Source organism: Puntigrus tetrazona, chromosome 6 (genome assembly GCF_018831695.1).
Source record: "Puntigrus tetrazona isolate hp1 chromosome 6, ASM1883169v1, whole genome shotgun sequence".
Lineage (NCBI taxonomy): Eukaryota > Metazoa > Chordata > Actinopteri > Cypriniformes > Cyprinidae > Puntigrus > Puntigrus tetrazona.
Window position 1 is genome coordinate 23,162,124 of NC_056704.1, and position 19,467 is coordinate 23,181,590.

Here is a 19,467-nt window from a genome sequence, read left to right on the forward strand (position 1 = left end):
TTGGGAAACGGTGAGGCAAAAAGAGAAGAGAGGAAAAAAGCATGTGATGTAGGGTTACAGTTACCATCGTTATGATTTTCTCTGATCAGCAGAAATATAGTTATTTGTTTCTTTAGGATTGGTATGGCAGACCGTAGTTTAAGGCAACATGCAATTACCTAAGTCAGTTCATGCAATCTTATATCTAAATGAGTCATTCAAACGGTGGTTAAAAAGGCACAGTGGGAAACTGAGTTTAAAGCAGTAATGGCTCCCTACCAACAAGTATAACAATACTCAAATTGCTGAAATTGCTTGTTCAAGGCTTTGCTAAGGAGACACTAATTAAATAAAACTCAAATTGAAAAACGAGAAAGCCCTTATCTTAAGCTTCAGAAACAGAAGGTCCCAGGTTTTCTAATTGAAATGAGTAATGCAGCCAATGCCAGGGTAGTTGCATATATAATTCGGCCTGGAAATGAAGAACCTTTTTGTTCGGAATTCTAAGTCAGTCAGTGCTTGTCAATTGATTTACATCATCTACAAAAAGCTGACGCTCAATCTCCTTGCTATTTTCAAAGTCTCTTTTTATCTTTGAGAGTGCAGTGCTAGATGGGCAAAAGAGTGCCTTTGTTTTTCCCAGCCGCACATGTCCTTTCAATATTCGAAGGAAACTACGTGAGTTCTGGCGCTGTGAGCGCCAAACCTCATGATTCTCGATTTCTTGAAATAAACTGTCTGTTTTACCGCTCTGCTTGGACGTGAGGCCCAAATGAACATAGTCGATTTGTTCCCGCTGGTCTGTTTTTTGCTGAAAATGGACCGCACTGAATGGCATGTTTGGTCGGAAGCTGGGGCGGTAAATGCTGTCATTACTTTAAAACGTTTGATCGCCAAGGTCTTGAGGAATTGCACTCACTCATCTGCTCTTACCTTTTCCGTCGACTGCGACGTCCCAGAAGAAAATGGGGATGAAAGCAAGCCAAATGATGCAGGTGGTGTACATGGTGAAGCCTATGGGCTTGGCCTCGTTGAAGGTCTCTGGCACCCCTCGCGCCTTAATGGCGTAAACTGTGCATCGCCACCATCAGCAACATGCTGTATCCCAGGAGGCAGATGAGGACAAGTCCCGAAATGTCGACTTTTAGGACCCCCGCGTGCCATCTCGGGATCTGCCGTGCGTTGGTCCTCGTAGTCAATGAGGAGCTTGGGAAGGGTCCACTGCGAACCAGATGCACACCCTAGGAGCTGAACGGAAATCAAGCTGAAGGTGATTACCAATCGCGGCGCCGGACTGATAAAGCGTGGCGGCGCCACTGTCATTTTCCCCTGCTCGAAAATCCGATAAATCCGATTGGTTTTGGTGAGCAGCGCCGCATAGCTGATGCTCATTCCGAGCCCCAGGAAAATTCTCCTGAGCGAACAGATCCCCACGTCTGGGGTCGAGATCATCAGGAAGGTGGTGGCGAAACACAAAAAGATTCCTGTAAGCAGGACGTGGACTGAGCTCACGCCCGGATGCTTTGTGATCGGAGTGTCGTTGTAGCGAATGAAGGTGACCACAACAAAAAGAGTGGCTATGATGCCGAGAATAGCGATGAGGACCGGTATGACTGCCCAGGGCGAGCTCCACTCCAGCTTTACAATCGGAATGGGCTGGCAGCCTGTGTGATTTTTGTTAGGTCTTAAATCAAAGCGGCACATCTTGCAGGTGTAAAGGTCGTACTGATACTGGTAACCATCGCGCGCTGCAGTGCCAGCAGCAGGAAATGCCCTTAACGATCTTCTTGCGCCAATTCGGTTTGCAGGGCTGACTGCAAATGGAAGTCGGCACCTGCTTCCCTCCACCTGGCCACTGCAACGCCCGCATCTGAATCGCAAAAAACAAACAGTATTTACCATTTATCTCGACTAAGGACGAAACAATGTTTAACATCTCAAATGAGTGTTTTCGTTTCCTCATCCGTTGACTCATTAAATGAATTCTCTGGGATCTCAAAGGAGCAATTTTAAAGCAGTTTTCCTCAAGGCTATACTTCAGTCCTTTCTCATAAGCAATGTCTGCGTCAAGTTCACCAAAAAGTGAAAACTCTGTCAGTGTTTGCTCACTCTCACATCGCTTCAAACCCATATGCTGCTTGTTTTCTGCAGAACACATTTTTGGGGAGAAATTATTGCGCAGCTTGTTATAAAATGACAAAAAGTGATTAGAAACTGGTAAAGCTCCTAAAAGCAAAAACAAAAAAAATTGGTCCATTTAACTTACATGATATAATTTAAAGCCTTTTGCTTAAGCAAAAGATAATTATTCAAGCCTGAAGTGTATTATTTATCATATCAATAATGCTAAGGCTAACTAGTTTTCACTTGTTCACAGTGTGACATGCCATTTTAAATTCTGGACACTACCTTTAGATGATATAAACATTAATTTTGTTCTGTCACAAAAAGCAATTTCAGAAGTTTAATCTTTTCGCACATTTCAACTGTCAAAATGGACAATTCACGCATTTTCTTAGAGCATTTTCTGCCCTTTTGGAGCCTGAATGCTATAATCACTGTTGTCGATATAAATAACTGATAAAGATTGTTTAACAAAGCCTACATTTGTATTGGACAAAAATAATAAATACAGGATTGGAGGGTGAATAAACAAGACAAAGAATTTAACATATACTTACATTCAGGTAAAGTTGGTCAGTCCAGTGGCCTGGCGGTCTTGTATTCAGCTGTTTTGTTCTTTATCTGGTACTGGTAGATATCAGAACGGCCTGGGGCATCTCCATTCTCATTGAACTGCACTTTGGACTGCCTGCAATGCCTGGAAGATGTGAGCAGAGAAATCTGATTAAAGGATGCAAAAATTATTTACACCATAAGCTTCACAGTAATGAGCAACCAGCTCGTGTACAGACATATCCAGGTCAGCGTCCAAAATCTGTGAACGAAATTCACCTGAGATTGATGGTGAGGTGGAAACTGCAATATGTTAAGACTGGACTAAATGTACTGCCAGTCAGTTTAATAGACATTTTGTGAAATATATTGCTTTAGTGGTTAAGTAATGCTATATCTATGCTATAATAAATAACAATGCGTGTTTCAAAACCACATGTTTCTAATATAACAATAGCATCAGTACCTAAAAGAGAAAAAAAAGATCCTCATTTAAACCATTTGAAATTGAAAAACTGCATTACCACTGCTTAGTATAAAATGCATGGGCATATTTATTTTGGTCCGTATAAACAAGTCGAAATTCTCTTTGCTGATATCTAAGCTCAAGTACATTGAGTGCAATTTCTATTTGCGAGCAATAAGCTTATGGAAGGAGGCAGGCGAGGTGGACAGGATAACAATGGTGCTGCATCCCGCAGTGCATTTTAGATTAGGTGCCTTATTCTGCTTTGAGAAAACCCTGCTGTCTACGGGCTTTAAAGTTTTGGTTGGCTATCTGTATTCCAAGCACCTGACCGTGTCCAACTTAATTCCCTGGACCCTGTGCAGCCGAGTCTACCGAACAATAGCACAAGAAATTGTTTTTCACTACTTGTGTTTGGGTTATAACTATTTTGAGGCACAATCCATGAAATTCCCACTGAAATCTAAGGGTGATTATCAGCAATGGTGGATTTCTGTTGATGAATATCCATTCTTCTTTGTGCAGGCTTGGAAGCTGCGAGAGGCTTATTTCAAACTCTGATGAGTCAACCGCTCTGGATTAGGAATTAAGATTTTTACAGCCATGCTTGGTGGCGAGTGCAGCTCACCATATAATGCAGACAGATGTAAAGGATTATGAGAATTTCATAAGGACAAAATATTCATCAAAACAAGAGGGTGCATATGAAGTGATTGAGATTCCCAAAGTAAGCACTCGGTTACTGACTCACTCAGGCATATGACCTTACCATATGAATTTATTATCTGCGGTGCTTAAAATTGAGCCAAAATACTAAATGTCAGCGCACAACTTGTCCCACACATTTGTGTTATGGACATGACTGATGGCTCAAATCTTGCAGGTTATTAAGAAGCGGCATACTAACTTTTGTTTTTAACCATAAAATAATAAGTCTTTTTTTAAAAGCATTAAAAATGCCCCCTTAGCCACCCTCGCAAACACCCAAGCAGTTGTATGCGCTAAACTACCCACGAGACACAACCACACTGCAAACTCTGTTGTGGTGGTGACATTTTAAAATAACTCACAGAAACCAGTGTTATGACTTCCTGGTTTATTATTCACTATAGGCTTCTGACTCTATCAGGAAGATGCCACTAAACAGCGAACTGTCCCCAGACGTATATCCTTATTAGAGCCGTGAGTGTACTCCACAGCATCAAAGGGTTGAGAGTTTTCTTCTGCAAGTTCATTTGATGAGACATTGTGCAGCACTTCAAACAATGGGGATCAGGGAGAAACACAGGTAGACTTCCACCTCCAGAGACAGAGCTTACTACTCAGCCAAGAGGATTGTTCTCCAACCATAATATTCAGTGGAGAAGACACACAGTCACTGCCAGCATCTCAATGAGTCTTTGTCCTAAGGATTACTGAAAAATCATACAGATAGCACCATAGCATAATGATAAACAGAAGGATAGCTGGAATGATAGACAGACAGCTACAAAGCTAGATAAATAGAACAATAAAGAGAAGGATAGGGATGCTAGCTGGGGATAGATCTAGCATTCTAAAAAGCCAACTGACTTGACTTGAGATAGATAGATAGAACAATCTAATTACAGATTACTTTTTAAAGTAACTAACACCTTTATATTTTCTATATTAAACCAATATATGTAGTCAGATTTAATAATCTAAAATAAAAATCTTTGAGAGAATACTTCATTACATTGTAAACTCAAGACTGTTTAAAATGTAAGGTTGCAAAATTCAACTCTTTTCAAACTATTTTCAGTAGAACTTTAAGACCCATTTGGGGCAGTAATTTATGTTGTTAAAAAGACAACGTTGAGAAACATGCAATTTGAGCTTTAGAAGCAATGACAGCAGTTTAAAGGCCCCTCACAGTCTGTAAACCTACGAGAAGAAACCACTCTGGACGAGAGTGAAGGCTACATGGACAGAAAAGTGATGGGTCGCTTTATTCAATCTCAGGCTTTTCGTTCTAACTAGTCTTACCTGTGGAGTCACATGAAAAGGGAGTGAAGGGGTTATGTGTGTGGTGAAAAATAGCACTGAAACATGCTAAGCGGAGTTCCTAGACAGTTCTGAAACAGCTTTGGCTGCATACAGCAGGTATCAAAATCTCACAAATAAGTCTCTCCCATCGGGCGTGGGTTATATAGCAGGTGCAAATTGCTGCCAGACACTGGATCTCAGCTCATCTGCTGTGAACGTGTGCCATGGCCACTTCTGAACTGGCAGGAGAAGTGTTGCAACCTGACTGCGTTCTGAAACACTGCACAATTATCAACATATCTGTCATTGTAGAATAAGTGACACTGAGTAATACAAAGCTGTTGTTTTATAAACAGGGTTAGAGTTAGAAACTGTACTTAAAGCAAGATCACACTCACAAGCGTGCTGTTTTTTCTGTTTTTTGTTTTTATTGTACCAAGTCTTTAAATAGATCATCAGGATCACCAGCGTTTCAGTTTATAAGTGAGTGCGAGGTCCTGCTTTTTCATTTAGTATATATACAAAACATTTTAGAAATCCTGAAGGGTCATGTATGACACTGGGACTTCAAAAAGTAATGATGTTGAAAATTCAACACCCTCTATTTATGAACAGATAAATGCAGCCTTAGTAAACATCTTTCAAAATATTCTGTATATCTTCATTTTTAAAAAGAAAAAGCAATATTTGCCACCAGATTTCAGTAATACTTTAAAATATAAGCAGATTGTACTAATCCATATACATTAACAACTAATGCATATTTAATGCATTTGCATATGTTATTACTACAATAAACAATTATGAAAGAAGAACTACTTAAGTTTACTGAAGCTTTATAACATTCAAAATTTAAATAGATATATATCCTATTACTACCACTCAGAATGCTGCACTGTCTAGCTACTTACATAAAAGAAATAAATACATAAAGTGTGCAGTGATTCAGTCGAAAACATTATTAACGCTCTATATATAGAAGAGTTTATTTGCAAAAACATATAATAAAAACAGATTTTTATTGCTTGATTTCTCAATAATCTCAAATCTTTACACAGACTAATGCTAAGTTATTTTGATTAGATTAAAAACAGCTATCTTCCAGCAAAAAGCAGCCCCATAGGTTGTTGTAGAAGTACCATATGCCAGCCTATATTTACATTTTAAGTTAAAAAGCCCTCTGTAGGCATATGCAGTGACGTATGACTGTCACTGCAATCAAATAGTATTTTGTTAGTGATGCGAAGGGTGGACTGTTTAATTACAAAATCTCTTATCATTTCAAACTTTGCTGAGTGAAATTCATACAACAACTAAGGCTACCCCATTACAAATATCTGCAAATTATAAATATTAGCGCATTTCGTTTTTGAACATATGCCTTGAGTTTCAAAACACAGGACTTAAATACACAAGGTAAATCACTAAATTAACAGACAGCTAGAGACAATAATACAGTGTACAGAGAGGAAGGTAGGGCACAGAGAGCACATGGCGTAGTAAAAATATGCTTACTGTCCAGGAGCGTGGCATATCACGTTTTAATGGGTCATATTTTAGGGATTTGTGCAAACAACCCTTCTGAACCTATTGGATTTGGGGACATGTTGGTTAAAAACTATAACAAAGAAATCGGCTACTTAATCTGTTTTAAATAAACTCGTCATATAGAATAACCTTAATAAGTAATGAACTAAAGTAATAGACAAACAATACACTTCACTTAGAATGTCTGGCCAGCACAGAACTGCTGGTACCGATTACCAGCTCAGTTGATCACTGAGTATAATTCATTCGCCTTGATTTCTTAACTGGCTCACGAAGGACTCCTCAATCAAGTGTTTATATTTCTGAACTAGCATTCAACTCCATAGTAATTGTCAAACGCCGGTAATTCAATTAGATGTGCGTTTCCCTGAAAAAAGCAAAAAAACCAAAACATCATGGCCTATTCCTAGCCAGACACTATTGGCGATTAAGCTCAGTGAGAACCATTCAATCGACGCACCTGACAGTTGAGGGGCATAGTCAGAGAACCATGTGACAGATGATTTCATAACAGTTGGCCCAGTTTGAGGCAACAAAAAAAGTTTCACGACCCTGAAAGTCATATTCTATTAACGATTTTAAGCCTTCAGAACTGGGCCCACATCATCGTAGTCCTCAGGTAATGTGAATACTCAGTAAATTATTAGTCATACAGCCATTATTAGCCCAAGAAGAGACATGTCAAAGAGATTGTGTAGGCCACTGCCAAACCGCTTTAGTGCCACATACATGGCTCAGGAGGAACCTTGGCTAGTTACTAAGCACATATCAAAATACTTTTCTGAGGAGCAGCCTGATGATTTCCTCCGCTACATTATTTCTCACAGCTCCTAATCCCATTCCAGCAGTAATCTTGGCAAAACCATTTTAGTGACAATTTCACAGCCAGGGTAGAGCTTTAGTAAAGGAGTTTTGGACAACTTTCAAAAAAATGTATCCTATGAGAGAGCCTTTTAAAATTGTTATGTTGCAATAAAGAAACTTAAATTCCACAGTCACAGGCTAATTATACAAACATCCCTTTTCTTAAGCACCCATAAACAGATGCTTGCTCAATTGCTACTACTGTAGGCCTGTCAAAGAGACAAACAGAAGGCGCTAATGCAGAAGGTAGACTGCCCTGCTATCTTGGCGTTGGATGTACTTTAGTAGGAGGTTCCGTCAACTGGGTCCATTGGAACAGAGTCCCACTTTGCCAGAGGCAGAGTTCTTTGTGCATGTTGTGGAAGTACGCCATCGCATATACTGCATCAATCCCAGACATCCACCTTTCCTTCTTGCTCAAATAGGGCTGAGTCTTTTCGATCCTCTCTTGATCCTGACACACGAAGAAAAGTTTGCATAAACATCGACTGAGTGTCATTAGATTCCTGACTAGATAAATCCAACTCCACCAGGAGAGCACTGGAAGAGACTGATGTTGCACATCTTGGCGCTTTCTACAGCGAATCTTTGACCAAGTTCCTTGCCATGGTATCTTCACTGATAACGAACCAATCGGTTGCCATTCAGGCAGCACTTTGAAAACTTTAAATGTAATAAAATAAGAAATGAAAATCAAGCATAAATAATACCTTACTTGGCCTTGCTTGGGGCTTGTTCCGAAATAAATAAATAAACATACAATAAAATTATATAAAATATAAAATAAATATAATATAATATAATAATGAAAGTATTAGACTTAGTAGACACGTAATTACAAATTAATAAGATGACATGGGTGCAAATTACTTATAGTTATTAAAAAATGTCTAAAGTGGACTAATAAAATAAAAATTAAGCGCAAAATATAAAACATTTTTCAGATTTGAAGCAGAGAGTCTGTAGTTTGTGTATAACCATTAAAAATAGATTCATCTAGGCATTCATCCATATATCAGGTTTTTACAGTGTAGAAATGCCTATTGATTATAATTGCAGCGACCTCACTTTGGTTGTGTAGTATAAACATATTACTTTGAGCATTCTTCATTTTAGACAAGTGCAACACCAAACTAAATTACATTGCCAGGTGTTCCCGTTTTGCAAATATACAACAGTAGTTGTAATCTGATGCAATAAAATAATTTAAGCTGCTCCTGCCCTAATGTGCAACTTACTTCTGGAGTCAAACCATTTTATTGCCTTATTTTATAAAATATTTGGGAATTTAATTGGAATGAAATTAAACAAAACAAAGGATCTACTTATGTTTACATGCCCCTAAAACAATTCAAAACATAATAATTTTAGAGGCATGTTGCTTCTTTAATAAGCACTGTGCTGTGAGTGTTACAGGTGTACACTTTAAACAACTAATCAATTTAATTTTATACATAATTTAAATCAGCTTACCAGCAACAAAACCAGAATGCATTAAGGAGATCTTTGTTTCAGTCACAATCAGAAGTTTATAAGAGGTTTGACTATGATATGCCAGTTTATATTCAGGAACAGCTTTAGTCATGAACAGTAATTTTTGTTATGTGAGGTGCTGAAAGGTGTTATTTATTTAATATATATTCTTATGTAATAACATAAAAATAGAGTAAATGACATAAATAAAATAATCAATAACAACATTTTACTTTTTAATAAATATTTATATAGTCATTTAAATATATTTGGCTGAATTAATTAATACATTTTATTAAATAAATATAAATAAATTAGATGCTTTCAAATTATTAATCACAATTAATTACATCCAAGATATTTTATTTACAGTAATTTTTATGGCATATATTGTTTATGTATATATATAAACACACACAGTATATATTCAGTATACATTTATATACATTTAATATCAAATATATTTATGTATTATTAATTTAAGTATATACGTGTAAATGTTTCAAAATATATCTTATAAATTATATAAGCAGATCTTTTAATTTGGATGAGATTAATCATTTACTTGCACTAAATTCAATTAAAAGAGATTGGCACCTATTTGATTTTACAGTTGCACTGTATGAGGAAAAAAGGTTGTATTTTAAACAACTGCTGCTAAAACTTCATACATGTGACACTGTAAAAGACTATTCAAAATAGAAGGTGGGGAGTGATAATCAAATATCTTCAATGTCTTACGAGTTGTCATCTCATGATGATTATCCAAGTCGTATACGCATACTTCATGCCACGGATGATAGAAGTCTGGTAACACGAGGTGGAATAATGAGACAGGGAGACGCTTAAACAAGATTAATTATCTCTCGGCGCTCATATAATCCTGCCCAGACAGCTGTATAATTCATTAGAGCTGGAGTTGCTCAGCTTAGTTTTTTTTCTTTTTTTTTTTTTGCCAGAGTCTTAATTGCAAGGCTGTTTCAGTGCTGGCCCTGCCAGGACTCTAAACAGTGGAATGGCTGTCAGATATCAGGTTGGCGATTGCAGGGTACACTCTTCAGAATAAAGCCTGTACCATTATCTTTTTGGAGTTGCTGCCAGCATTTACAGTACATTTGCAGTATTTCAAACAACTGCAAAAAACCGGAAAGAGCAATCATTACTCTTTACAATGAAGATGCTCAGGTTAATGTCGCAGTGCGGTATTGTACTGTTGCTTGAAATTTCAAAGCCGCATGTTTCCTTTTACTCCAATACTCTTTTCTGTTCCTACCCAGACAAGCCATCCATACCCATACATTTCAAGCCACTGCTTATCTAAACAAAACCAGCTTTTTTTTTTTAAAGCTGCTGTTAGTAAAGAAATGTCTGTCCTATTCTTCTAGGAGTTTCCTAATCACCTTACTTAGCTTGCCTTAAACAGAAAGCCAAAGAGCAATTTAACATCTCGACAGTCCTTTGAATCTTGAAAACCCTAAATTAAAGAGGCAGGTTATGCTTGACAATTGTTAGCCACAAAACAACTATTGAAAGATAGTGTTAATTGTGTGTGTGTGTGTGTGGTGAGATCTCTGCTGGGGGAGGATGGTCAGCCACACACTTCTTAATATTCTTCATATACACAAACACATTGTACTTTTAACTCCTGATCCAATGAGCAGTGCTTCCACATATGCTACTTATTCAACTAACACAATAATTAAAACACTGAAACCCCAATTGAATAAAATGCAGAACATGCATCAAACATACAAAATTCTTTATCTTCATATAGGGCATTTTTTCTCACTAAAATAATCTCTAGTCGAATTTCAAATAAATTCTTCTGCACATTTTAAAATGAGTTATTTGGCAAAAACAAAACAGTTAAACAAATCAGAAAAAATAAAATACCATAATGTATAATAATTAATTCCAATAAAAATTATAATTTTTAGCAATAAATAATCAAATAAACTTTATTTAAAAAATAAAAAAACAAACAATGCAATAAATAAAATAAAACAAAATAATTGATAAATGTTTAAATTAAAAATTATACAGATTTGCTTAAAAGAAATATTATACTAACTTAAAATAATTTGGATACTTAAAACTCAAATCATCAGCAAAACAAATTGGACTAATTTAAACTAATTTAAAATAAAAAAGTATATGAATTTTTAGATGTACACAGGGCATTAAAAATACAGTATTGGAATATAGAATAGACAACTAACTTGACAACTTCAAAAAAAAAAAAAAGCAAAAAAGCATATGACATAACTTTTCAAATTCCTACAGATCCTGACACAGTTACAAGCACAAACTCCTCATCCTACATTCTAAGCATCCCCATTCTCTATACCACCGGGCCTTGCACCTTCACAGAATCCTTTCCAGTTAAGAGGAAGCATCTCAGAGAGTTTGTGGGGCTGAAGTTAGCCAGAGGCGGGGCCGTGACAATGCGCACATCACGTAACCTGCAGTACCTCCACACTGCTCCGGGGCTTTAAAGGCCACCTAAGCTGTCCTGCTCCGGGAATCCTGCTCTCACTGGGAATAGCCAACAAAGCTCTCACATTTGCCAGAAAAACCTCCAGAGCCTTTTGTCTCATGAAGTCTCTTGTTTGTGGTTTCGGACGGGCGTTTTCTTCTGAGAAGGTTTGTAAGGAAACTCTGTGCATAACCTCAACAACAACTTAACGAAAAATCTGATACAATGCGCGGATTCAGATGCAATGTGGGCTCTGCTAGAAACAACAGAACTGTGCGCGCAATCGGGAGCGCCGGTCTCTGAATACGCACTGTATAAAAACGATCCATTAACTTCGGCGAATAAATTAAAATATTCAGCATAGAGATAGATGCATAATTGATGCAAGGACGGGAACGGCTGCTTTGGATGTTGCCATTAGTTTTGGATCTCAGACCTCAAGAAATCCTTAATCAAAGAAAAGGAGTAATTATTTCTGACGCACCAGAAATAATTCCAGGTAATATTGTTGAGGCTTTAGGCATTTCGTCGGACAATCTAAATGTTAACAGTATTTTTCCTTATGTGTAAAATTTAAAATTAGCATATATTTAACAATCATGTAAATATATTGTTTCTATAAATTCAGGCTTCGGCTTTTAAGCGACTTCAGCTCAAGGCACAGTTTGATGAGCTCAAATTGTGCTTTTATAAGAGATCGAACCAGCATTCTTTTGTTTGCCCTCTATAATACACAAATTACATTCCAATTTAGGTGGGATGGTGATAATAGATGCAATCTCAGTGCCTCTGCATTTATCAGTGTCTTTGCTGGATGAAGGATGGGTCTGCCTTTTTGATCAACGTTCCCATGCAAACATTTGGGTATAAGACATCTCCTCATGCTCCTCTCTGAGTAGCACCAAGCCTCAGGAGGTTTTATCAGAGAAACCAAAGCACCTCAAGTTTTTTCTGTTAAACAGCAATCAAATCCTGAATTGTCTGAGGACATCCTTCAACACTTTTTAGAATACAAACAAGGCTGTCTTTGTATCTCATCATTGTTTTAAAATAGCTGCAATTGTAGGAGCCATTTATCTGTTTAAAGATTAAAACAGGCTAATGAATTGCATGTTTTTGAATTCTCGCTGCATGGATTCCTCAATTCAAGAGAATGTGAAAGCATCATCTCAAAATTGTGTATATATATATATATATATATATATATATATATATATATATATATATATATATATATATATATATATATATATATTTTTTTTTTTTTTTTTTTTTTTTTTTGAATATTTGAAGTCCAATATTGTAGAATTAGTTTCAGCACAATGAACATAAAAGATGTTGTATATGCTATATATATATATATATATATATATAATACTGCTAAATAATTACATTTGTTTTAAACACAGTAGTATACCATACAATAAAACAATGCAGTTTTCCTATGCAGAAAATATTGCCTTAGCCCCCAGTGAGTGTACATTGCAAGGAGGAAGAGAGAGGTAAACAATGAGTATGGCTCACATGCTGAGGTTGTAGGCAGTACATGAAAGTTTGCTGCTGCTTATGTTGTAGCTCAAAAGCATTACTGTGCAAATGTTTCAGAATGACTATCTTTCTCTTCCAATTTATTCCTGCCAACACTACTAGATTACATATGGTAGAAAAAAAATACAGTACATTTTAGCATACCGTTCTTGCCCATGAAAAGAATTTCACACAGAAATTGCTGGAAAAGTCAAAATAAAATGTAAAGTAACATTGAATTAAACATGGAATTTTTATGAGATAGATAAAATTATATTGTCTTGTACTCCATTTATGATTAAGATTATTTATTACAGTGCGGTAGTTTCCAAGTGACAGTTTATGTGCTACTTATACAGGACTGGAGATGTTATAATGGCAATTTGTATATACATGCTTTTAGATTTATAAAACCATTCCTCACATACTATATCTAAATTAGCAAAATACTGTGCATACAAGTTTGGCAGCATAATATACACAGCCTCATCTGCCATATAATTTCCATCCAGACAGGTGATTTAAATGTAACACATTTAGAATTAGTTTTAATGTTGTTGCAGATATTTAGTGAAAATAAAACACTGATGAAGAATAAATTATTCTTGCTTTGCAAATGCAATAGAGGGGACCACTGAAGAACTTGCTTACCATTTTCTTAAACAAGCGCTGAACTGCAGCCAGTGTTTTCTGTTTGGGAAATACTGGCGGCCATCAAGTGATTGCTGTCAGCATTAAATTAAGCACAGCTCTGCAATGCAACGCATCTGAGTGCATCTTTACAGAAGCGTCATCACACCTCATCCACCAGATACCAATGATCAGACTGATCCAGACAGCTGACAAAGATGTTCCACAGACCAGTGGTCCATCTGACTGCCAAATAACAACTCAATTCCATTAAGCTAAGTATGCATTAGACGTGATGTTTGCTTCAAAATAAATCATTTTTGAGCGGAGGCGCAATTTGCAATTTAGAACAAGCCCAAGTGGAATTATCATGAGCCAAGAAATCTCGCTTTGTTAAAAACACTCCTTAAAATGTCATGGGAAAGATGTAAAAGCAGTGCATCAATTACAATCCTTCCGTTTATAAACATATTTTAATATGGCTTTTCAGTGAATTTACGTTTAATTAGTTTAGTTTTATAACTTCTGGGTATTGACTGCATCTGATTTGACATTTACTTTAGTATAGCTCACACAAAAAAATTAATTACCCCACAATTTGCTCCACCTCCAAGCCATCAAAGTGTATATGACTTTCTTATTTCAGTTTTTAAAAATGTCTAGCTCTTAAACTGGATAGTGGGCATTATTTTCAAACTCCATAAATGGTATATTAATCCATTGTAAAACTAACTGGTAACACATGTTTTCTAGAGGCGGATCAATGTTTTTTTGCAACAACAAAAATATTTCTGTTTTAAAATTATAACCCAGATCACTGACTTCACGCTTACTTGACTATACTGTAGCTCTCCGCCCAGGCTGGCTGACCTCTGAATTTTGAGTTTTGAATAGTTCATTTACATTTGTAATGGGAGATATACCACAGCAAAAGAAAAAGAATGTCAAGTATGATGCATTAGTTTATTATAATAAATTTAAAAAATATATTATTACTGTAAATGTTTTGCAAATGGCACTTTGTGGCATCTTTTGTGCTGCTGCTGTATATATATGCAAAAAACAAGTCAAATTAGAGAAATTCTAGAGTTAAACCAACAATTAGAATTTAATTGTTGGCACTGGCGCTAACTTTTTCAGTCATTTACGTTGTAGACTGGAAAGATCATGGATCAAATTAAAACAATTTGCCAGCAACAATGGTATAATACATTTCCCCTAAGTTTATTCCTTTTTGAATCTAGTTAAATGAGAGCATTTTGTGTACAATCAATAACTGAAATATCATATAAACAGCATCAGCCAGTCTGATGCTACTCGATCCTCAGACAATGTATATAGATATTTCATTTACAATTTGATGGATGCATTAAAAAAATTGGCAAGAATAAGACATGCTATACAGTGGAATTAAGCCGCTGAGTAACCATTAAACTAGATTAGTGGTTTTCAACCAGTTCCTTCAGAATCCAAGATGAGTATCAAAACTGCACAAATAAGCGTAAATCGTTTTTTTATAAGTTGCGAAGCCCTATTTATTTTCGATTCCTCAATACACAGTATACTTGGATCTTTTAGGGTCCAAACCACTCAGAAAATGCTCCTTAAAGAGTCAGGATGCAAGTCCTTATTCCAAAACCAGTGAAATCAAGCTACAGCAAACAGTGTCAACAGCTAAACTTTGTCCTCCAATGCTTCTGATATCACGGAGATCCATCTCAACATGTGCAATCCATAATCACAAGCTGTTCTCTCCATGGAGAATTTCCTGTATGTTCAACCACAGTAAGCAGGCTGAGTGCAAACAGAGAAAGACAGTGGCGAGGAGATAGAGAATAGGAAGGAGGTAGAGAGGAGGAGGGGCAGAGGCTGAGCAACTGAGATATCCAGCCTTTTAATCAAACAGTAACCAGAGGCTTTTGCTTTGAGGGCTGGAAAATCGCAGCATTGATATAGCGCTCTCTGCTATCTCTAACTCTGCATCAACCGATGCGTAGAAAGTCAACACAGTCTTATATTTAAGCATTGCATTCTCTCTGATAAAACTGGCAATGCTGTATTCTGTACTCATTAAATGCTATCGATCATTATCTCAATTAAATTAACATGATCGTGAAATTTTTCACTAAATCTAACACACCTCAAAAAGCAGTCACAAATCGAGGTTTTGCTATTTTTCAAATGATTTTAGAAGTCCACAAAACTTCTTTTTCTTTTATTGATCATACAATCGTTTTGAAACTATTCATTCATTAATGAATTAACTAACAATGACAAATACATTTATTTGCAATCTTTTATTAAGAAAGCTAATAAAATCATATGTTTCCTGAGGTGCAATTACAATTTTGTATGTTGGTCTTCATTTGGATACTAATTGCCAATTTAGCCTCACAGTTGAAAACTCACCCAGGGAAGGTATCTGATTTTAATGTAAACTCACACACTGCTATGATGGGCTATGATGGGCTATCTTAGGTCTGATAAATGTACAATCACATGTAAAACAGTTTTTCAAGAGCTTTTACTGTGTTTTTTTACTATAATAATACTAACCTAATGGTGAGAAAATTACTGCAGGTACTACTAATTAATCCACAGTATTAGACGCAGTAGACATAGATTATTCAAAGCATTCATTACTGATTACATAGACAGTGCATACTTATCATGGCCACGATGCTCTTAATATTACTTGTGCTTTAATATCTTATTTTTATTATTTAAAATTGGCAAGCTAATTTTTATATCCATTTTATTAAAAAGCCCTGCTGCTTCATGTTTTGTGCATTAATTAATTATTTTCCAGGGTTCACACAGTAGATAAAAGCTTTAAAAAGAACAAATTTTTGTCTCGCTGTCAGTTTGATCCATTAATGCATCCTTTCCTGAATTAAAGCATTCATTTTCTTTGAAAGAAAAATCTTACCAATCCAAATTTCTGAAAAATAGTGCAAGTATCATCCTATTAGTAATGCATGTGTGTATTTCAACAGAATGCTGTGAATTAAAGTTCATTATTAAACTGTATTTCATTTTTTTTTTTTTTTTTAGCAATTTCCAGCACCAGCCATTTAAGTAAACCAGACTAATGCACACACTGAGCAAGAACCAAACAACAGCTTTCTGAATGCTACACATAAATTTGTCCTGCAGATGTTTCATTATTAAGAGCCTACTGAATAAACAGAGCATACCAATGAGATTGAATCCAGAGCTAAGAGGCCTTGGGTTAAAATATGCATGTGCTGTTTTGTAATTGTAGCTTCAATTACTGACCTTTCTCTGCAAGAAACAGGCCCACAATTTAAATGAAAATATGACATCAAACAACCTATATCAATGGTTTTCTAAGAGAAGCTCTCAGCAGCGATGGATGGATTGGCTTCAGCGGGACCTCCTTGAAGCTCGATGTACTCACTGAGCTCCTGGTATGACGCCAATGAGAAGGATGGTAAAATACTGCCAAGCGTTATAGGATTGAATTGATTACACCATCAGTGCACAATCCATCAGCAGGTCAAACTGATGAGACAGGACTGACTAATTACCAGGGTAAACAGCTCTCATTTTGGTCAACACCACTTTCAGAGCGCATTGATATTGTGGGCTTCCGGTGCCCCAGTGATATGCGTGGCGCTGGCTGAAGTTAAACTGGAAGCCTCATCTCTGCCCGGTATCATTACACCTGCAATGTATGCATGAGTGACTAGAATGATTATGTTATTAAATATCAAAAATAAAATTGAATGCTATAACTTTAAAATGGCTGATGCTACACAATTTCTTAAATTAACTAAAATAAACATAAAATAAAATGATTAAGCATGCAATTATACAGCAATGTAAATGTAAAACTGATATTAGAATGATTTCCTATATCTGAAGTAAAGGCTCATGTAGTTTTGCCATCATAAATAAATATGCTCTTTTTATTTTGTTTTATATCGCTCAGAGTATATTGTAATAGCCTAAAATTAGTAATATGCAGTAATATTAGTAATAGTAGTAATATTTGCTTAACTAAAGACAAATTTTCAAAATTTTGCGCTCCTCAGATTCAGATTTTTCAAAATAGTTTCAAATCTTAATAAACCCTCCATCAGCTAGAAAAAGCTTATTTATTCCAATATTTAGCTATGACTGTTTTTAGTACAGTCGTATAATCACAAAATGGAAAATGTTTAAACTGTGATAATATTTCACAATATTTGTAGCTGTATTTTTGATAAAATAAGTGCAGAATTGGTAAGTGTCGTTTAATAACATTAACATGTTAAGCAATTATAAAAATAAAAAGGTTAAATCCCACTTTTGAACTGTAATGTGTGTGTATTATTATATGTATGTTTAAACATTAAAATAGGAAATAATTGAATGAATAAATAAATAAATAAAGGCCTTTTCCTAAAGTCAGGCCACTGCTGCTCAGAACCTGCAAATAATACCTTGCATATTGTATGTAAAACCAGCTCACAGCTAAGAGAGGATGAAAGGCAGCAGATGTCACAGAATCAAGAAACTTTGATTCCTTACCCCAAATATATTTCACAGATCCTCCATCACATTAGTCACATTGGCAAAAGAAATCTCCAGCTGGAATTTGGGCAAATCTGCTTGGGTGCCTGTTGACTCATGCATTAGCAGTGTCCCTCTGGGCTATGTTACACTGTAGTCTGTCTAGATGGCTAAAAAACCACTTCTTCTCACTGTACCACTGACAGTATGCAAAACAGACTCAGAATTTTCTCAGAAAGCCTGAGTCCTCTATAGGCAACGCACACATACTGGAAGTGACTTATTTATGCATTTTTCACTACACTATATCATATATGTACTATGTCAGTATACCGCTCCTCCAGGAACTACAAAACAACTTCTTGTCTAATCTTACTTAATCAACCATGCAAGCTAAACCTTAATGGAAAATACATGCAGATCTTGACTGTTAATCTCGGTCAGGAGTTATTATAGCATAGCTTGCCAGACTCAAGAGACTGTCAGCTATACTAACTCCAGATTCCACAGCGAATGATAAAGTTTGGCAAGCCACAATCCGTAGTGGCCTCGGTTCTGAATCAGTACTTCCCGAACCGTCGCCATCCTCCCTTTGAGACAAAGCTGTTAGGATGCGACCCGATTAAAGGCTACATTGTATTCAATGTGTAATCGTTCTCATGAACTAATAAAAGCTATGTAAACAGTCTAACACCATTTCATTTCCATGAGGTAGTATAAATCTGCTACAATGTACATAGCAAATGCCAAATTGACTCTTTACATGAATAATCGACCTTATGTCAGCACATGTGCATATGCTAGCATGCACTTCCATCTCCTGTTTTTCAGATAAAAAGCCCTTAGGTATAGTATAGCATGCAAGAAATTTGAATACAAAACTATACCATAAAAAGAAAAAGAAAAGGCTCATGCTGATTGTGCATCTCATTCCCATGCACACAAACACATACACCAGACAAAAAAACACCTTCAAATGTATTTTTAAATCAAGCAAATAAAAGCAATTCAACAATGTCTGGTAACAATGACAAAATGTAGGCGCAGAAATTTGAATAAAGAAAAAATTGCCTAATGTATATAATAATAATGCATTATTATAGAGTATACAGTAATAGGACTTCTAAATCATAAATCAAGCTTTAGTTTGTGATTAATTCATTGTAACTGCTAATTAATTGTCCTATAATCTATAGATTGCCATTTAAGGTAAGCTTATACTTTGGTTAAAATTTCTCAATAGTAGTCATAAACACCTTTTACCTGTCAAAATCAGCTCTGTTTTTATCAAACGTTTCTATCC

The 19,467-nt window shown here is 36.0% G+C and overlaps 1 pseudogene; it reads right to left on the reverse strand.

Annotated features, from left to right (window-relative positions):
- LOC122347532 overlaps window positions 1-19,467 on the reverse strand; it is a 663,620-nt pseudogene that overhangs the window by 27,443 nt on the left and 616,710 nt on the right.